This window comes from Bos taurus, chromosome 1, assembly GCF_002263795.3.
Source record: "Bos taurus isolate L1 Dominette 01449 registration number 42190680 breed Hereford chromosome 1, ARS-UCD2.0, whole genome shotgun sequence".
Taxonomy (NCBI): Eukaryota; Metazoa; Chordata; class Mammalia; order Artiodactyla; family Bovidae; genus Bos; species Bos taurus.
Window position 1 is genome coordinate 93,910,167 of NC_037328.1, and position 22,742 is coordinate 93,932,908.

At 35.5% G+C, this 22,742-nt stretch overlaps 1 protein-coding gene across 7 annotated transcripts in view; it reads right to left on the reverse strand.

Annotated features, from left to right (window-relative positions):
* Positions 1-22,742, reverse strand: part of NLGN1 (neuroligin 1) — a 957,229-nt gene that overhangs the window by 764,804 nt on the left and 169,683 nt on the right. The window contains exon 1 of one of the 7 annotated variants that reach the window (XM_024989872.2): positions 6,801-7,573. The exons of 5 other annotated variants lie outside the window; for them this stretch is intronic. The gene's annotated coding sequence lies outside the window, so the exon portion shown is untranslated. Of the gene's footprint in view, positions 1-6,800; positions 7,574-22,742 lie in introns of those variants that run through there. One more of the 7 variants, XM_024989878.2, reaches the window with a different exon arrangement.

The following is a 22,742-nucleotide window of genomic DNA, read 5'->3' on the forward strand; positions in this document are numbered from 1 at the left end:
ATAAAAGCACAGGCAACTGTTTTAATGCATACGTCAAATACCACAGGACACATATTTAAAACCAATTGCTGATGCTGTGACTCTCCTAGAAGAAAATGAATAATCACTCAAGAGCTCAGGAGAGACAGCCAGGTCGAGTAGATTACTTCCCTTGATATTACACTGAAGCTTTTGTCTGAAAAGGGCTACTTTGGGGCTGCAAGTCATTGTGTCCAGAAGCATGCCTGCCAGGATCTTAAGTATGCCTTAGGTAACTTAAGTATGCCTGCCAGTATCTTTATAGTGAAGACAGTACAACCTAAGAGCAGTGCTACCTTCTCAAGTCACTGTTTAAGTCTATTCTTGTTTATGGTGCATTGTGCCTGGGAAGAGTGGAGAACTGCCACTCCTGGGGCCCTGCTTAACTGAAGTCCTCTTTAAAATCCTGTGCTGCAGACAATGGCTACAACGTTGGCAGAGGCAGTGCTAAGTTTCTCAGTGTGGCCCTGTGCCAGGGTGAGTCAATCTTGACCCCTTGCAGGATGATTAGCAGAGAAGGGGTAGTTAAACATTTATCCCCATTCAGTCCTAGGTTTCTGCAGGAATTGGCAAATACTATAGTTACTATTGTTTAGCGAGTAACTGTCTGCTAGGAACTGGACTGAGACCACCAACTCCTTTCATGTAAGGTACCAGACAACAGTAAGGGTTCTGTCACTCCTGATTTGGCTTAGAGCTCAAGCTTTGCCCCAAAGTGACAGACGATTATACTTGCAATCTTCTTCAGATATTCACATCTTTTATTTCCTTTCATATTACAGTTCTATTAGTACTAACAATAACAAAATTCAAAGCAATACTCTATCCATGTGCCATTTGTGTAACGAAACATCAATGAATACACAAGAATTTAATATACACATAAGTTTAAGTGAATTCACCATTTAAATAAAGTTGAACAATAGGAAACTTGTAACTATAAATTTTTTAAAAACTGAAAAAAGAATTAATGACCAAAATGCCAAACATGATTATATTTTAGGTCTTACTGTCCATGTTTTAAGTGTTTGCATTAGTGCTTCCAAAGTTCCTCGAGATATCACATTTTCTACACAGCAGAAATAACTTTAATATTCATTTTGCTAAATTATAACCTCGAATAATCCTATTATACTTGTGAGTCCTGATAAAATAATTTATCACAATAAATAAACTACATAAAAATTTCACTAAAAAGTTTCAATTCTTATTTGTCTTTAATTAAAATTCAATCTTTTCAGTATATTTCTACTTTTGGAATTTGCACATAGTTTTAAAATATATATCAATTAAAAGTAACAACTGACTTAGGTTTGGAAAAATTAAAAGCAAAAATGAAGAGATCAGGTATTAAGCAAGAGGTTACATATTTAGTTGTTAATAGGCAAGACTAGGATGAGATTTTTTTAATCATTCAGCAATATTTGTCAGTTGCTAGTAATATGTTAGGCACTATTCTGGGTGTTGGGAGGAAACACATAGCTTTGAAAAGCCAGACAATACCCCCTGCCATTATAGAGGTTATATAAGCTATACCACTGTATTATTGCAGCATGTAAAATGTATTACTCATATATTAAATAATTCCTCAGGTTTATTACTAAAGACCACAGCTTTAAATAACAGAAACTTTTGGCAACAATCTCATTGCAACATATGCATTAGAATACTGGGCACAGTTAAAGAGGTAAAGACACTAAGTGACTTTATTTTTTTACCTATAAGAAAAAGGATAGATAACAATGTCACATGTGTGTAAAGTTTTGGACAGCTAAGTAATATAGATTTAAATTAAAAATGACAGATGCACTGACTTGAAACTTGAAACATAATGGTTACTGAAGTGAACCTTTACTCCTTGTGGCCTTATGGTCAACTATTAGATGGCTGAGTATGATTTTTCAGGTCTTAATATTGACAACTGTTTGTCAGTGTGATATGTGGTAATCACTGTTTTTCTGGTTAGTTGTGTCATAAGGGGAATGGTGGACCTATGGGAAAAACTTATACCAACAATAATTCCAAGTTAGTTTTTATCAAGTCAGTATTCATTGATTTAATGAGTGACCATGTTAAATTTCCAAGCGTGGAGTATTCCATATGAAAGTATGCTTCATAACTATCTAAAAAAAGACAAGAACATTTTCAATTCACTTTGAAGTGTTACAACTAACCTCTTTTTTTCCTCAAAGACTCAATATTCACTGGGTATTTCAAAGAGGAAACACCCACTGTTACACATAGGTGATGCCAAAGGTGTGTATTAGAATAAGTTAGCCTATCAAACAGATGTTGCCAAAAAGACAGTTGTTGAAGAGCATGTATAAGACCTTCATGCTATTGCCTGACTGCTTCCCTCTTTCAAGAAGTATACATTAAATACAGACGAAATTCTAAGGAAATGTTTGCCCAGTATTCTGTCTCCTCTCCAACTTCTGCCCAGATGTAAAATGCCACCACCAAATAAATAAATGGGCAAACATACACAATTTCTAAAATTTATTTCTAAATGCCCCAAATCAAGCAGAACCATAGGTGCAGGTAAATTGATACATGAGCAGTCCTCTTACTGAAACACCACCTACTGCACACCCAAAGGGACGGCATGGATTCTGACTGGTAGATTAGGTAGGCATGTACGGTATTAGGAAAACTGACCACAGAAAAGTGAAAGGCTACTGTGTGGCTACTGAAAGGCTACTGTGTCTGAAGGGAACTGGTACAGAACATGCCTGGATACAGTTAACATATTAAACCAAAACTGTTATAGAAAAGTGAAAACTCTGAAATAGTGTATATTCTTTGATTTCATAAGGCAGAGCCAAGTGCATCAACTTAAAGGCAGGTCCTAAGATGTCAACTGCGTTTAGTAGGTCTAGTTTCAACCCGGAACTTTCTTTCTTGTCATGTATCCCTGTGGTTTTTGATTTTACATCTGCAGTAATAACTTAAGTTGCATTTGTTCCAAAATGAATTTCATGCTTAACTTGTTTTTCTTAATTAAACTTTCTTTAGCAATCCCTAATATGTGTATTATTAAAACTCATTAGTCCTACTCACGCTTGCTTGTCAGTTTTTGGCTACACATTCATATATTGAAGTGTTCGGCTGCTATATATAGGAAGAAAATTAAATAATAAATATGGGGATTGAACGTTTTATGAGTGTCAAGATGAAAGAGTGCCTGCAAGGCCCATAAGGTTTCACACAAAAGAGGCATTACTGCTAAAGCTAACATGCTGACACATCTCTCATCTATAAAGTCTGCAGTAATGGCAGCAGTAAAGCGTTTTGCCATTGACTAGAATTTCTCTTACATGCAACGGAAACAGGCACAGAACAGATTATATTGACTGTTATAAAAAGAATTCATATAAAATCCTCCAAAAGTTTAACGTCTGATAATTTCAAATGCCTGGAGTGATTTATTAGTTTTCCTTAACTTCAGTTAAGCTTAGAGTTGACAGTCTCTCTCTCTTTCACACGTTTGCTACCATATAGGTGTTTTTTGTTGGGGCGGGGGACAGAAATAATTCATATCCTTCTATAGTAAGAGAGTGACAGTTGACATTATCAATGTGATGTCATTAATAACAAAGGAAAAGTAATCAAACCTGTTAGTATTAAGAAATTCTTCTTAGGAACAGTTGAGAATGTTGCTATCCCACAAGATTAAGAGGTTACCTACTTCAAAATGTTTTAAATTATCTTTCAAAAGGCATTTAAAAGGACACCCTAGATTTATAATGAGTCTTCTATATGTTAATTTTTCAAAGATTTTCTGGGCTTTGCAAATTTGAAATATTAAAAACTGAAGTTTTAAACTAACTCTAAGTTTTAAGTTTTGTTTTAGCATTTCTTGACAAAGCAAAAGAAACAGAAGATTTGCATTTTGAGATGCCATGTGTTAAATTCCAACAAATCATTAAAATAGGATTGCCCTTTTCATTTTGCTTTCAATTAAGAGTGGAGCAATTTCCTTTAAAAAAAAAATCGATTGGTGTAGAATAACATTTAACTATTTAAATATCTCAAAATCATGAAACAAATCTGTAGCAAATGTATTCGCACCCCCTGAATGTTAGGCCAGCTAGAACACATGGAAGGGTTCTAGGGGTAGGTGCAGCAAAGCTCCAGTGAAGCAACGTGAGTTATTCATGGTGATAAGCCTTGGGGAATCCAAAGCTATTTCTCATCACACACATTAGAAACCATGCTTGTCATCTTCAGGGCTAATTGAGAGTTTCTGCTTCTTTATCCCAAACTACCACATTTTGTGTATTCTGTAGCAAAATTGGGACAAATGATCATAGGCCACCATGTTCTTTTTAACAGTCATGACCAAAAAAAAAATGTTATTTGAATAAAGTAGAGCAAATGTAACTAAGTGAACTCTTGAGGTTTTTTAATAGTTCTCAAAATAATTCACTCTATTAATAGAGAACATTTATCTAACTGGGTAAGTTGCTCTTCGTTTACTGGTTATTTGGGGGTATATTATTATTAACTTTCCAAAGTGGATCTACCACCTACAAAGTTTACCAAAGTTTTATATTAGGAACTGCTTGTAGAAACCACAGAGTGGGTTAAAGTTTTCACCTTTTCATTTTCACTGCCAAAAGAAAATGGAACAAGGGGCCACAAAGTATTGATTATTCTCGCCAGAGGAAAACACTGTTCAGTCATGACAAAGGCACTTTAAGCTAACTCTGCTGGCTTTCGCACCATTGCGCAATCCATTACCACTGGGTCCGTGGTTGTGAAAGATGTAAATTAACTTTTACAAGGACTTCCTTTTTCATGTATCATACTCTCCATCTACTTTTATAGTATCAACATTATATTCTCTACTAGCCTATAAAGAGGGATTCTAATCCATCTCACATTTGCCTTCATGATATATTTACTATTATATTTTGTTATTTGTTAGCTGTCTGTTTTAACTTAAATTTTTAAAAAGATGTTAATATTAGTGGACAGTGTAGCTATGATCAGTGGCTAGAATGTACTAAAACACAGAATATCCATTCTTCCAGCTCATGCTGCACTTAAACCACATGACTTAGTGTTTAAAAAAAACAAAAAAAAAAGGCAAACCCAGCCTCTGAGATACCTTCTTAAAACTAACACACCTGCAGGATTTCTTGCTATCTTTTTAATCTCTAAAAAAACTCAAAGTCTGCAGTAATAAGTAGTAACTTTTCCACTGTAGAATCCTTGGGAGACAAGAGTTTCATTTTTTGCTATTTAATCTTAAAAAGGAAAAAGGAATGGCATTGATCTTGCTTCAGAATTTAGCCTTAAGAAACACACATATACATACAAATCCAAGAAGAAAGTTTGGTGAGGCTCCTCTTTTAATACCAGAATGTCTGATGTATCTGGAATTCTTGAAGTACTTGGATGATGAGTGCTTTAGATGACATTGAAGAGTTGCCTTTCAGTGAGTTCACGATGTAGAGGTTTTAATGCTAAAACAATAAAGGTATATGGTATCTACATATATTTCATAGTCTATAAACAGAGACCCCTGCAAAAATATTTGATGCTCTTCTTTAAAATAATAACATGTAGAAAATACATTATTTTATGTTTTAACAATTATCTATTTCCAGTGTAGTCTAGTGCAGCTGAATGAGGTTTAAAATTTAACGAAATGGCCTTAAACAGGAAAAGCCAACTAACATTCTGAAGGTATAAGGAGCCTATGAAGGCAGGGGAGTGCCTTAACTTATTTAACATATCTATATACATATTTTAAATCCGTTCTCTCTACGTAATTGTTCTGAATCTATGCGGACTCCAAAATTGGTTCAGAATTATATGCTTTTCTGGATTCCAAAGCAACTTTTAGTTTCCTTAGTCAATTAATATTCACTCATTGGAGTGATTATTTTTAATTACATCTACTGAAATTTATTTCCCTTCCGTAAATAAAGATGAGCTTTTGTTGAGAGCAATGAAATAATATTTTAAAAGAAAAAAAAAAGCTCTTAATTCAGCAGCAAGAAAACGTCTGGAAACGCGCGCGCAACCGCTCAGTAGGAAAGAAAAGCCAGTAAGTGGCGAGGCAGCCAGGGTAGGCATGCATTGGAAATACAGCCGGCTGCCTGGCGCACTTGCCAGCCTGGGCCCTCGGCAGAAAGGCTGCAACGCCTTCCTGGACTGGTCCAACTCGAAGAAAAGTTACCTCGGACTGTATTATGCAAAGTCGTACAAGTGAATTACAAGACAACACGTGTGGCCGGTCACCCACTCTTACAGTATCTATCAGATGCAGTGAACCTGTAACCCTTTAGTGTTCGGCGGGGAGGAGGGAGAGGCGGGAAGGGGAAGGGAGAAAGAGACAATACGAAAACGGCCAATCCCCCCTGCAAAATTCCCCTAGAAGCCAAGACAGCTGCCAAAACAACGGCAGAGATAGCAGAGATTTCTACTTGGGCTTTCCCCCTCCACATGCAGGTTTTTCCAATGCATCGCTGCCTCCTCTCTTTAAAGTATCAGTAGGAGAAAGCACTAGATCCAAGAGGGATCTCTCAACTGAGAGATTTTCAACGCAAAGTTCAGAGGTTGGAGGATTGCTCGGCTTTCCCACTGATGCCACAAAACACGGTTTTTAAGCTCGATCTAGGTAGCTCCCTAGAGATCTACCGGAGATGTGCGAGGTGGTTCACATCCCCCCACTTCACTCCCCATTTCAGAAGCACCGCGTCCGCAGCACCTTCCGCGCAGCGGCACACAGACCCAGGCAGCCCCCTCCCAATAAAAGACCCCAAACTTACCCTCAATAAGATAAATCCACAGAGGGAGCCCCCTCATCTTTGCCCAGTCCCCTTCCAATAATTCAAGGAGACAGTTTCTACAACACTTCGCCGTCAAATTCAAGCTGAATTGCTCCAAGTATTTACCAGTTCCTAGACGCTTATTCTGGAATCTTGAGCATTCGGTAATTCTTGTTTGACAATTCAAGATGCTTCCTTTATTTGTTTTTTTTCTTCTCTAAGCAGCCGCAACCCGTTTTGCGCCCCCCCCCCCACCATTCCTTTTTTTTTTTTTTTTTTTATTCACCCACGGACACTTCCAAAACGTGTCGATTGATCCTTTTTTCTCTCCAGCTGCAACCACGATCCAGAATCCTTAGGACCCGAAGCCACCTCCATGTAAATCCGAGCATCAGGCAAGAAATACAAATGATCAAACAACGTTACTTCTTTCAGCTGCAATCAGATAATCCTACTAATCCAATAGATTTATCTCGATTGGAAATTGACCTCAAAAATGAATCCCTGGTGCTGATGTCCAGTAGAGCGATTTCGTAGCCCTGTTCGGATGACCAAAAGAACTGTGGATTCTTTCTTTCTAAAATGTTTTTGGATTCTGGGTGCACAGCTAGCAAAAAAATGCCGAGGACCCTGGTTTTCCCCTAATATAGGTTTCCACTCCAAATGAGTGCAGGATGAAAAATGGTACAAAGATACCCCTAGTGGCTTAAGGTGATATTGCAGGGATCTCATTTTCTTTTTTTCTTTTTTTTTGAAATCCCTGCTCTTCACCTTCCCCCCTCCCCCCCCCCCCTCCCCCGCGACCCCATATAGATAACTGGCTGCTGTGGTAGTGAAACAAGAAGGCTGACCGTAGATTACCATGAATAGTATGTGACTACTTGAAAAAAATCGTTTGATCTTTCTTCTTTGTTTTACTTTAAAGACTGAATCTGTGCTTCTGTCTCCTCAGTATTCCATCTTTTTCCTACAGAATTTTTCCCAGTGGGATAGAGTAGCTAAAAGGCCAATTTGGGGCAGCCAGTGATTTCAAAGCAAATGTATTTACTTCATGAATAACTACAGATATCAAAAGAAGCCTCAGTGTGCCTGAGATATGCTGGGTTTTTTGTGGGGGAACCTAAGGAGCATATACATATATTTGTATATATGTATACATATACTCACACATATATATGTATATACATGCATTTATGGCAGGTTTTAGAGGAAAAAAAAAAAACAATGCAATGAATTTCAGGATTCCATTTGGTAAGCAATCTCCCTTAAACTTTACTGTGCCTACCAATAACCTAGCAATCTTTTCAAAATGAGGATTCTGATCTAATAGGAACAGGCAACGGATGAAATTTGCCTTCACAGCAAGTCTTCTGACCACACTCTGATTTATCAAGGGCCCAGTAAACTCAGGATGCTTGATTCACCTTCCTGCTGGTGGGTGTAGTAGCTGCAAGGACTCCAAGATTTTCTTTCCTAATTGACTAAATAATTAAACCTTTTTTAGTGTAAGAGCTACTAAGGAGTCAAGAGATCTTACTTCTACCACTGGTTTTGTTATTAATTGGCTATGTGACTTTGAGCAGTCACTTTTGACCCAGGGTTAATTTATCTATTAAAAATCAAAGAGTAAACTCAAATAAATTAACAGGTATACTTGTTTCTGGATGGAAGACTTGACTGTAATTTAATCTATAAAATTAAAGTAATTATTATTGAAAGCTCATGTAGTCTTTCATAGAACTTGAAAAGTTAATTCTACAGTTTGTTTGCAAGAGGGAAGGGTCAAAATTTGTCAACACAATTTTGAAGAACAAGGTGTGGGGAATTTCTGTATTGACTATTAACATTTAATATACAATGGCAGTAACTGAAGAATTGTAACTTTGGTTCGGAGATAGAAGTTAGTCCAAGAAAATAGAATACAGGACTTAGTAATATATCCCCACATTTATGGAAACTTGATAAATATCAGGTGGCATTATGGGCAGTACAGAAAGATGAATTATTCAGGCAGTAAATTAGGCATATGAAAAAAAATATATGTTCATCACAAAAGTCAAAGCATAGATTGAGAGGATATATTTGCTATGCAATGTTTGGTTACATAATCAAAGAAGGATTAGTATCCAAGTACCTAAAGAATTCTCATAAATCTATAAAGACAAAAATGTTATTTAAAAAATGACCCAACAAATGAATAATTGACAGAAGAGGATTCTCAATGTTCAATAAACATCTGAAAAAGGTATTGAATTTCCCTAGTTACTACAGAAATGCCAGTTAAAATGATGAAGTATCATTTCACAACTATGAAATTGGCAAAATTTTGTAAGTCCAGCAATAAGAAAAACTTATGAGGATATGGAGAAACCATGAAGGACAGGTAATAGTACAACTTCAGAGAGAAGTTTAGCAATACAGATTCTTCCATCCCCAATTCCAATTTCTCCACTCCTGCATTCTTTTCTGTGTCTCTACACATGTACAGAAAATAACCATTACAGAATTACATGAAAAAGAAAAAAACAGAAAAGAAACTTTGGATATATAAGTGAACAAGGAATTTATAGAATATTCACATATTGTAATTTACATGCAGTAAAAAAGAAAAATGAATGCACTGTAGCTACTTGAGTTAGCATGACTGCATTCAGATGCAATGTGGAGCTGCAACAACAAAAGCAGGGTGCAGAAAGAAAACTGTGGGTTGATACATTTATATATCAAGTTTGAAAACATTATTATGTATATGATTATATTTATTTTTGAGCATATGCATATGTAGCAAAAGTATATAAACATGCAAGACAATGATAAGCTTGAAATTCAAGGGATACTTTATCTTTGGAAAGAACCAAAGTTAATGAAATTGGAAAGACATCATGGGGAGCTTCAACCCAGTGTTCATGCTTTCTTTCTCAAACTGAATCTGGAGTACACAATGTTTATAGAATTACATTATAAATTGATTGTATGTCTGAACCATTTCCTTAAAATGAAATATTTAAATTAGATGATTTCTATGAACCCTTATAGTTTTAGAAAAATTTCTATTTAGAAAAGTATATGTAGAAGTGAAAAAAATAGTATGGGAGTTCAGAATTTAAGAATCTACTGTCTGCACAGGAGTCTATACAGATGGAAATAGAACTGCCTTATGATCCAGCAATCCCACTGCTGGGCATACACACTGAGGAAACCAGAAGGGAAAGAGACACGTGTACCCCAATGTTCATCGCAGCACTGTTTATAATAGCCAGGACATGGAAGCAACCTAGATGTCCATCAGCAGACGAATGGATAAGAAAGCTGTGGTACATATACACAATGGAGTATTACTCAGCCATTAAAAAGAATACATTTGAATCAGTTCTAATGAGATGGATGAAACTGGAGCCTATTATACAGAGTGAAGTAAGCCAGAAGGAAAAACACCAATACAGTATACTAACGCATATATATGGAATTTAGAAAGATGGTAACAATAACCCTGCGTACGAGACAGCAAGAGACAGTGATGTATAGAACAGTCTTATGGACTCTGAGGGAGAGGGAGAGGGTGGGAAGATTTGGGAGAATAGCATTGAAACATGTAAAATATCATGTATGAAACGAGATGCCAGTCCAGGTTCGATGCACGATACTGGATGCTTGGGGCTAGTGCACTGGGACGACCCAGAGGGATGGTATGGGGAGGGAGGAGGGAGGAGGGTTCAGGATGGGGAACACATGTATACCTGTGGTGGATTCATTTTGATATTTGGCAAAACTAATACAATTATGTAAAGTTTAAAAATAAAATAAAATAAAAAAAAGAAGTCTATACAGATTTTTTTAATATATGTAGAATTTTTTAAAAATCTATAGTACTTCATATTTCTAAGAACTGGAAATGTATAGATCCTTATTTCTTTCTAGAAGGGATATACAAATTTCCAGGTAGCAAGCAAAAATCATCACCTAAATAAGAAAAAATGTGGTTGAAATAGGGGGAAAAAGTAATGTTCAACTACCTTTTTTGTGGGGAGTGGTATTTTCCTTTGATCTTACATATAGCAATAATGCCTCTGAAATTGTGAAACAGGCAATCAATTGATCATGTTCAGTTCTGACCAGTTAACTGCAAACCACCAAATATGGAGTAGCCATACGTCAAAACACAGCACAGAAGAAAATCCTTCCAGAACTTAAAAAATCCACATGTGAATTCAAATAAGGAGGCTTTGTTGATTAGAAATATGAGAAATGGAAATCTCATTTCCAAGTCATTATTTTTCATAATTCATGCAAAATAGGAGAGGATACCAAGGAGAGTCCAATCTTAGAAGTAAAATAAACTACATCCGTAGTTAATATTCTTAACTCATACTAAACTCAGAAAAAACGTCTGGAAAAATCAACAACAGACTGTCAACCATTCAGAACAGTTTTCCTGAGCAATAAACAAAGCAGCTTTGTTATAAAGAAAGAGTGAAAGGACAATTTAATTTCCTTTGAGAACGGAATACACAGGGCAGAAGAAGTAGTTATATTTCTGAAATTTGGAGAGGTTGACATATTCTTTCAGTAACCACTTATTGAATACCTCTTGCATACTGGGCACAGTACAAAGCATATCACACAAGAGTTGACTTTAATACAAACAACTACCACAGTCCCTGAATTTGCTCCTGATGATTGATGTGTTGATTGTAAATGGTTAACAATTATTGTGAATTGATAATTAATCATGCATACTGAAGAGATACAGATATTAATATAAAACTGAAGTTTCATTTTCAGTGCGTTTCAGTCAGTTCAGTTCAATCGCTCAGTCGTGTTCGACTCTTTGTGACCCCATGAACCGCAGCACGCCAGGCCTCCCTATCCTTCACCAACTCCCGGAGTCCACCCAAACCCATGTCCATTGTGTCCGTGATACCATCCAACCATCTAAGTGCACACTTTTTGATGGGTTGAAAGTCATGTAGGTAACAAAGAAGGAAAAGTAGGAGGATGAGAATAAAACATGAATAAAACTCACTTCTTTCCCTGATGATTTACTTTACACAGATGATAGAAAATTACTTAATCTTATATTCTTCACAGTACAAATGGTCAGTGAATGAATGACTTAATAGACCAAAGAGTGAAACAAGTCAACTAGTATATGAAGAAAACAAATTTATTCTCTACCTTGGATGGGCTCTCTCTTCAGAGAATGAAATAGAAAAGTAAAAAATTACTATGAAAAACAATAATGGGAAATGAAGAGCCAAGAATGGCAAACTTGAGTGCCAATTGGAATATGGGATTCCAATTTGATTATGTCACTAAATTTCAGCTGTGCTAAAACCAAGGGTAGATATGATTACACATCCTATTTCAATTTCTGCAATATAAACAAAATATGATTAATACCAAATGGATCATGTAAGGAAATGACATGGTTCTACTAAATAATAGATGAGAAAGCATTGTTGCTTTTAATACAAGTCATTATGAAAACAGAATTGTGATTTTTTTCAATAATTGATATAAGAGCGCACTTTTATGATGAGGTCAAATCCATCAAGTTCTGTCATAATAAACATTTTAGGATGCCATGAAAGATTGGTCTATGTTTGAAAAAAATCTTATAAAATATTGTAAAATAGATTTCAAAAGCAAGTCTTGGGGAAAAAATACTCCTTTACCATCTTTAGAACTCCCCTGAGGTAACTTCATTTTAAGTGCTCAAGTCTTGAATCTAAATGAATGGCAATTGGGAATTATGAAAGGCATAAAGATAAAAAGTGTTGCAATATTTCAAGTCCTAACTACTGCAAAGGTGGCTGTTTACGAAGAGGTTCTTTCTACAGAGAATAGTCTGTTCACACAATCCTGCTTAATTAGAAAAGACTACTTAAAACACTTGACTGATACTGAATATTTCAGGTATGTATTGGGAGAACACATCTGCTCCAATGCTAAATTTACCAGATGCATCTTGATATTTCTTGGTGGGAAGACCTGTAATGGAAACCAAGGAAGGAATGATCAAGACTAGATATTTTAGGATGAGACTGTTACACAGAGAAATAGGGCTTCTTCATTAAAGCTGGTTTGACATAATGAAACACGTGTTCAAAGCTCAGGGGCTTAAGTCAGAAATGCATCCAAAATTTCAAAACAAATTTTTATCATCTGAATTACTAAAAATTTCCAAACCATGTGTTATGCTAATAATTAAGAATTTGTTTCTTTTTGAAGGAGCTCTTAAAAAAAAAAACAAAAAAAAACTTTATAATTGATATTTAGGCTTCCCTGGTGGCTCAGTGGTAAAGCATCCACCTGGAATGCAGGAGACATGGGTTCAATCCCTGGGTCAGAAAGATCCCCTGGAAAAGGAAATGGCAACCAACTCCAGCATTCTTGCCTAGGAAATCCCATAGACAGAGGAGCCTGGCAGCCTCGGTAGCAAAAGAGTAGAACACGACTGAGTGATCAAACAACAACAAACAATTGATATTTACATTTAATTGGTACAATTATTCTTTACTTAACAATACATTTTAAGGTTCAAAGATTTCAGCTGTCACTAGCTCAATACATTATTATTTTATGGAGTATCTTATTTATTTAAAATTGTACATTTTTATATATTTGTAAGATTGAATATTATTTATGCTGATCTTCTCATAATCGTCATAGCAGTAGTTTAGCTGCATTAGACTCTATCATATCATGATTAATTTTAGTACACTGCAGTGTAGTCTAGAATGTATCTTATAATAAGCATTAAAAGTATTCCTTAAGCATGCCCTTAGTACCAAATAAATAAAACCAGGAAACCATCCTATTGTAAATCATCCATTAAAGTTTATTGTATAATATTAGCTTATTTGAGTCTATGTTTCCAGTATTTGTAAAATGTATTGTAAAATTTGACTTAATTATGGAAAAGTCACATGAAAATTAATGTTCTATAGTTCAAGCTGGAAAAGAAAAAATTCAGTTCTATCCCAATGGCATCACCATCTCATTGACTTCAAAGACATGGGTTGGTTACTCTTTCTTCTCTAAATAGGATTTTATGCTAATAACACAATTAAAAGTAAACACAAGCCTGGATTTTCATCATTGTTCAATTAGTGATCTAATGAGCATCATCTACGTGTCCCAAAATATTTAGGGAACATTAAATAAAACATTAAATAAAAGAGACCTTTAAGCTACATCTTATACGGAAATGGATATTCTGTCTCTTGGTGTGTGTGTCTGTGTGCTTCTGTGTGTTTGTGTCTCTCTCTCTTTCTCTCCCTCTCTCTCTGTCTATCTGTCCCTCCCTCTCAGAATCCGTGAGCACATAAATCTGTTTCTTTAATTAATTTTTGATTACTTACATCAAATTAGAAATTATGTCATGAATGTTTCAAAAAGATGAGTTTTCCTAAAATCACATGTATTCAGAGTTAGAGCTTGTTTCTTGAGTGTATGTGAATAAAATCATTTCTGATACCTGGAAACAAACAATAAAATGATGCAATCAAATAGAATGATAAAACCACATTACATCCAATGTATAAGAAGTTGTTCAACCATTTAACCATCCATTATAAAAATCACGACCTTCAGCTTTAGCACTTTGCTTTTTCACTAAAAATTTCCCAACCCTCCCTAGAAATTAGCAAGCTCATAAATGTTTTGTTATTTTAAAAATTAAATCTGGGCCTCTATATCGAAGTTTACTAGAAGAGAGGGAGAGAAGGAAAGAGAAAAAATAGCTTTTAAAAAGTAGTTGCTTAAGTAGATTATGCAGAGAAGATAACGTCACAAACGTTCAAAGCAAAATTTCTTATAAATCACAAAGTTAATAGACTATAAGACAGTTAGTTTTGGAAAACAGAAAGTTTACATATCGGACAATGAAGCAAGTATTATTCTTGGCTATCTTTAATACATTAAACCAATACATAATTCATATCCTCAGGATTCACAAGTCTGATAAAGACATAGAAAACATCATATAGCTGAAATTAATTTTACCAGGATTCAAACCAATCATTAAAAGAAGTAGAGTACATTTGAACTGTGACCCAAAGAATTACAATTTTATAGTCCTTGCATAGACTCCAAAAATCTCCTTTTGCTAAATAGAAAAAACCCAAGAAGACAAATGACTGATATAACTAAGGTCACACTGCATGCAGTCTATGGCATAGATAGATGAGAATCCATTGCACCATGCCACTTCAGACTTGCTGCTGTTTACATTTGGAGCTTATATTAATGTATCATCATTCCTAAACCAAACTGTAAAAATTGTAATCAACAAACCAACCAAGGAAGCATGACATTAAATGTAGTTAACATAGTAAGTAAAACAATGGTCCTCCAAAGATGCCCACATCCTAAACTCTGTAATCTGTGAATGTGTTAACTTTATGGGACATAGGGGAGTACAGGTATGATTAAGGATCTTGAGATAGGCCTGATGTATTCAAAGGATCCTTATAAGAAGGAGGCAGAAGAGTCAGAGATGTAATAACAATCATAAGGAGATAAACTGAGAGAGTTGAAGATGTTACACCATTGGCTTAAAAAATGGAGGAAAAGGCCAAAAGCCAAGGAATGCAGGTGGCCTCTAGAAGTACAAAAGGCAAAGAAGTGGATTCCTCTCTAGAGTCTCTCAAAGAGCACAGTCCTTGCCAAGACACTTTAGATGATTTCCTGAACTAAAAATTAATACATTTCGTTGTTTAAGTCACCAAATTTTAAGGTAACTTGTTACAGCAGCAATAGAAACATAATGCAATTAATTAAAAAATTAGAAGTATTTTGAGAATAATCAATGCTATCTAATAGAAACATAACATGTACAACATACTATTTTACACTTGCTAACATACATTTTTAAAAAGGTAGAATCAGGTGAAATTAAATTCAATAATTTATTTTGTTTAGCTCAATATATTTTAAACAATATCATTTCAACATGTAACACTACCAAAAATGCTTGAGATATTTTATAATTTTTCATACAAAGTATCCAAAATCTAATCTGGGACATGGAGGTGTCCAATTTCATTTCAAGAGCTCAATAACTATATATGCCATTTTGAATAGTGCAGCATCAGACTGTATGAAACAAAAGAAACAATTCATATATTATTTTATAGATGATTCTAATATTCTCTTATATAAGAATCTAGATTAAGACTCAAAACGGAATCTAAAGAAATCAGGATAATTATGTGGCTTATTTTCTTATAACTTTGTGCTTGAGAAGTGTATTTAAAAAGAAAAACTAGGAAAGGAAGAACAACAAAATAAGGTGAAAGAAAAATATGATTACCTAATGACACTAAGTCATCTGATGTTTCTGAAAACTGCTAAGGATAACAGAAAAGAAATTTCTCTGATATTTTCACAGCAAAAAGATAACCAAGGATATGAAAGAATGACGTTGGTTACGGCCAACTAGGTAATATGAACAAATGACAAAGAGAAAAGCAAAGCATTAAACTCTAGCTTCCAATTTCTCCACAGAAGAATGATGTTCAAATTAGAAAAAGAATATGATGGTGAGGAAATGGTAAGAAACCCTGTAGGTAATTTAAATTAGTTTTAAGTTTCCAAGTCTAAATTGGTTACCTAATAGGATATTAAAAATATTTGAAGATGTATTCTTAGAACTAGTATCTATTATCTTTGAGTCACCATGGAAAAACATCAGGAAAATTGTAAACTGTCCTATTTTTCAAACAGAATTCCAGAAACTGAAGTTTACTATTCTTTACATTAACTGAAATTCTAGAACCCACATTCCCATGTGCTCACTAAATGTATGTCAAATCACAATAAAACTTTTTATTAGAGCTACTGGCATGACAGATACAAAATGTGGCTTCATTTGTTTATCTTGACTCCACCCAAAGACTTATAAGAACCACTCATAATTTTTTGCTGCCCAAAATTAAGTATGAGCTGAATGATGGAGTAGTTCAGTAGATCCTTTGAAAGTTGAACAATCATTCTTCTGTAGCATCCAGTGAATGTTCTCTGATGTCTTATTCTCTTTTCTCTTTTTTTGAGGATTAAAGTTTCCATAAGGGATTTGTTTTGTAACCAGGACTGTCCATTAAGCAAATTAGTCTAATGATGGGTATGAATGAGAAGCTCTGGTAGGAGCCTGCCCTTGATCATAGACTTTTAAAACAGAATATCTAAAATGATCAACTGTTTTTAGAAATATGCTTTTTAATAATGCTTTTTCAAACAATTTATTTATCAAAAGTCTGATTTAAATTATTTAAATATTAAATTTCAAACTAAATTTTAAGTTTACTTAATCAAATTTAACATGGAGTATCTTGCTCTATCTTCTAGTGCAATTGTTTTGTTGTTGTTTCAATTCAATTCAGCTCAATCACTCAGTCGTGTCTGACTCTTTGTGATCCCATGAAATGCAGCACACCAAGCCTCCCTGTCCACCACCAACTCCCAGAGTTTACTCAAACTCATGTCCATTGAGTCAGGGATGCCATCCAACCATCTCATCCTCCATTGTCCTCTTCTCCTCCTGCCCTCAATCTTTCCCAGCATCAGGTCTTTTCAAATGAGTCAGCTCTTTGCATCAGGTGGCCAAAGTATTAGAGTTTCAGCTTCAACATCAGTCCTTCCAATGAACACCCATGACTGATCTCCCTTAGGATGGACTGGTTGGATCTCCTTGCAGTCCAAGGGACTCTCAAGAGTCTTCTCCAACACCACAGTTCAAAAGCATCAATTCTTCGGCACTCAGCTTTCTTTATAGTCCAACTCTCACATCCATACGTGGCCACTGGAAAAACCATAGCCTTGACTAGACGGACCTTTGTTGGCAAAGTAATGTCTCTGCTTTTGAATATGCTATCTAGGTTGGTCATAACTTTCCTTCCAAGGAGTAAGCGTCTTTTAATTTCATGGCTGCAATCACCATCTGCAGTGATTTTGGAGCCCAGAAAAATAAAATCTGACACTGTTCCCACTGTTTCCCCATCTGTTTGCCATGAAGTGATGGGACTGGATGCCATGATCTTCGTTTTCTGAATGTTGAGCTTTAAGCCAACTTTTTCACTCTCCTCTTTCACTCTCATCAAGAGGTTCTTTAGTTCTTCTTCACTTTCTGCCATAAGGGTGGTCTCATCTGCGTATCTGAGGTTATTGATATTTCTCTCAGCAATCTTGATTCCATCTTGTGCTTCTTCCAGCCCAACGTTTCTCATGATGTACTCTGCATATAATTTAAATAAGCAGGGTGTGACAATATACAGCCTTGACATACTCCTTTACCTATTTGTTGGTTAGACTGACACTTTTGCAACCAAGGATGGTAATCCGCCAGACTCCTCTCTCCATGGGATTTCCCAGGTAAGAATACTGGAGAGGGTTGCCATTTCCTTCTCCAGGGGGATCTTCCAGACCCAGGGATCAAACTCACGTTTCCTGCATTAGTAGGCAGCAATAAGGTCTCCTTATTTCTGGTTTCCTCACCAATACCATATGAATATTTCTATTTCATTAATCAACTATATTTTTATCAAAAAGTATTTCTTATTGATAGTATTTAACTGATTTACAAAAAACTTTGGGTTATAAATAAAGTGCTTTTAACAAAAGCTTCAAAATTAATCTAAATCTAAAACAAGCTAATCAAAATACAACTCAATATCAATCTTAATTTTGGCTGCATATGTTTCAAATGAAATTTCACAACAGAATGTCAATGTTGTTTCATTTTTTTGACTCTTAATATTGCAAAATTTAAAAAAAACTCTCTCTCCTCTCTCTCCCTGAATAGACTAGGAAGCAATGTAAAAGACAAAATATTAACAGTAATAGTAATAACAATAATAACAAAAGACAGAAAAGTCTCAATATGGTCTGCCTCTGTCCTTGTCTTATTCTCACTACCCTTCGACCTCTGTTGTTTTTAACATACATTTAATACAATAGATAATGTATAAGTGTGCAAGTGAAAGTCACTCAGTCATGTCCAACTCTTTGCGACCCCCATGGACTGTACAGTCCATGGAATTCTCCAGGCCAGAATACTGAAGTGGATAGCCATTCCCTTCTCCAGGGGTTCTTCCCAACCCAGGGACCAGACCCAGGGACCAGACCCAGGTCTCGAGCATTGAAGGCAGATTCTTTACCGGCTCTGCCACCAGGGATAAGTGTATATTATATTAAATATATTTAACTGAATTAAACTGGACTTTGTTAGCACAGAGTGATGTGCACTGGATTTGCTATCAGATGGATCCAGGTTCTGTTTCTAAGTGCTCCATGTGCTAGTGATACTTTACTCCCTCTGAGATTTTCTCTCTCTCATCTGCAATATTAAAATGGCCATATTATTTGTGGAAAGCCAGAATTATCTATTTTCCTCAGTCTTTTCCCCTATTCACCCTCAACAGAGAAAAATCTCCTAACCATGCCTAAGTTCTGCTATTAGGAATAATCAGTATTAATAAGAGGAATGTTTGTTGGTTTTATAAATGCTCTATTAAAACAACTGCCAAAATCAAAAAGCAAAACATCTAAACCAACTCTCCAGAGCTTTGTAAGGAACGCACTATAAACAACAGATACATTTTGCTGCATACATAGTATCTCAACTTAATATATACTTGGAGAGGGAATGAATAATTCAAGGAAACATCCTGGAGGGAGTTCCCTGCTGACCCAGTGTCTAGGACTCAGTGTTTTCACCTTGGTGGCTCAGGTTCAATCCCAGGTCAGGGAACTAAGATACCACAAGCAGGACACTACAGTCAAAAAAAGAATGAAAAAAGAACAACAAAAAAGGAAATATCCTGGAATACAGGGTTACCATCACTGGGCAATGAACCACATAATGCTTATTTTTATTAATTTTTATTAAAATAAAAATTTCAAATAAATAAAACCCATTCTGACATGTCTTAACAACTGTGGAGAAAATTGTCCACTATAGAGATTTTTATATCACTTCTAAGTAAAGGAACTTGAACCAAGGAAGGTATGACATAAGAAGTTTGATAATTCCATTAAATAACCAAATCCTACATGCCAAGAGCATCTTTGATACGAGACTCATACACAGAAACACCTTTCAGTATAGGTGATATTTTCCTTAAGAATACCAATAAGCATGGTTGTATTTTGAGTATTAAGTACTTCAGCCTATCTGATTTTATTTCCATTGTAAAAAAAAAAAAAAAAGTTTTGAGACAAGAAAGCAGATAATATCTGTTTGTTTTCATGATTGAAAAGAAGGATTAGGAGGAAAAATAAATTCCTTATGGCCACATAAGGGTTTTTCAAGTGTAGAAATCAGATTCTGGACTCCCAGTCTGATGTCTTTCTAATAGTACTTGTTGCTATTTGTCCTAAATTGGCAGAAAGACCCAAGATACTTAGTCCTTTAGTTCTCAGAATATTTTTGGTAGCGGTAAGCTCTCAAAAACAAACAACAACAACAACAAAATACATGAAATTATAAGGCAAACAATTTCAGGTAAAAACAGAACTGATGTAGTAGACGTGAGGGAGGCAGGGGACCAAGAGGCCTGGCCACAGCGCTCCTCCATCCACAGGAGGGCAATTTAGAGCACCACCAGAAAACCACTTGCTCCTTTTACACGTGAGAAAATAACCAAGTGATTTGTCCAAGAAGCTCAATTAGTGACTTCACATCTCCTGACTGGTAATCAAATGTGCTTCCCCTTCCTCTACAATGTCTTCTTGGTCACGTGGGTGTTGACACCCCTGGTTACCCCCTCTAAGTCAGTCTCCTGCTCTCATGTCCAGCCATCGCACCTGCCACACACTGCTTCTCTAAGCATGCTCAACTACTTGTGGTTTTCCAAATCCACCATGCCAAGCCTCTGACTTCTTCACATGGCTTTCCTTCTGTCTGGAAAGTTCTCTTTGAAAGCCCTCTTTCTCACCTTTCTTACCTGTACAGATCCACCAAACATAAGTTTACCTAGCACTGACTCTAGAGATCATGACACCACCTCACCTCTCATGGGTCCCATTCCCAAAGTTAGGGAGGAATTTTAGTCAAATTTTACTTTTCCTTTTCTTATCATGCTTGCACTTTTACCAATTGCTTTTTGAGGGGGACTTTCACCTTCACTAGCACTTTGAACCGATTCAGTGTCACAACAACAACAACAAATTGTTGAAAGAAGAAATGCAAAAATGAAGGAATGCTATTTTCTAAGTGGTTTTTACAAAACGCATGAACATGGGAGAACATGGTATACATTTCAGTAGAAGTGGGAACTTGCTGCCCGTGCTGTATCATGCCGCCAGGAAACAGGGCAGCCATGAGCGTCAGCAGCTCCTAATTCACAGCTCTCAAACCTTCCATTACCATAAGAGGAGAACCTTGCCAGATACCTATATTAAACAATCTAAACTTTTATTCATCAATTTGAACAGAAAACCAGAACCAGCAAGCATTTGAGGAAAACCCATAGCATTAAAAAGAAAAGAACAGATAACTAAATAGGGAAAGAAAAGAAAGAAAACCATGGTGGGGAAATAAATATTTAAGAAAAAAAGAAAGAGAAGTTGTTGTTTGTTATTTTTTTCATTTATTTGTTACTCTTTATGAGACTCAAGGGACTACTATTTTAAGAAAACAAAAATAGGTTTCTCTGAAAATATACCTATAAAAGAAAGAAGAGTTTTTATATAATTTGAACACTGAAATGAACAATTTAATAGATGCCCTCAGTAACCAAATGCACATGGATACAGATTAAGTCATACACTGAAAATGAAGTGAAAATGTCTGTTTTAAAATCTAATACATAATAGATTGTGAAGAAACATCTATATGAAGGCTCAAAATCCTTAGTTTGCCCTTGGTTTTTTTAACTTCTTTTGCTTTTAAGGTAAACAATATAATGATTTAATTAAAATTATGTCTAATAAAATATATTTTCAGTATACACAACACTCACAAAGCTGATAGGATAAACTAGTACATTAGTGGTGTGAAATCCTCTTGGAGAACAATTTTACTGCACTTTTTAAGAACCATAACATTTCCATTGTACTTTTACATTTTTCACCTCAGGCAAAAGTACTGGGAAACTAACACATAGTGTTGAAGAAATAAATCCTAGAATCTTTTTTTCCTGAAGCTAAGCTATCTTTATTTCCCAAATTTATTTTTTTAGTTTTATATGTTACTTAATGGTTTTGATTATTCTTGACATATCTCAGATTGTTATATGCATTCATTTAATTTAGCTTTAATGCTGATGCTCAACAGAAGACTTATTTATTAAGAAAGAAAATATTTTTCCTTTCCTCTATACTTGTTTACTGGAGGTAAACTTAGGCCAGTGATTTAATTTCCCCTTCTCTAGAAGTTTAATTCAAATTAATAATCCCGAGGAAGGAAAACTTGTTTGGAAAGCTATTCTTTGCAATATAGTTTATAATAGCAAAATCAGCAACAATCAAAATACCCAATATTAGTGGGATATTTAAGTAAGATGACCTACAAGACCATTTGGAACTAACACCCAAAAAAGATGTCCTTTTCATTATAGGGGATTGGAACGCAAAAGTAGGAAGTCAAGAAACACCTGGAGTAACAGGCAAATTTGGCCTTGGAATACGGAATGAAGCAGGGCAAAGACAAATAGAGTTTTGCCAAGAAAATGCACTGGTCATAACAAACACCCTCTTCCAACAACACAAGAGAAGACTCTATACATGGACATCACCAGATGGTCAACACCGAAATCAGATTGATTGTATTCTTTGCAGCCAAACATGGAGAAGCTCTATACAGTCAACAAAAACAAGACCAGGAGCTGACTGTGGCTCAGACCATGAACTCCTTATTGCCAAATTCAGACTCAAATTGAAGAAAGTAGGGAAAACCACTATACCTAAAACCACTAGGTATGACCTAAATCAAATCCCTTA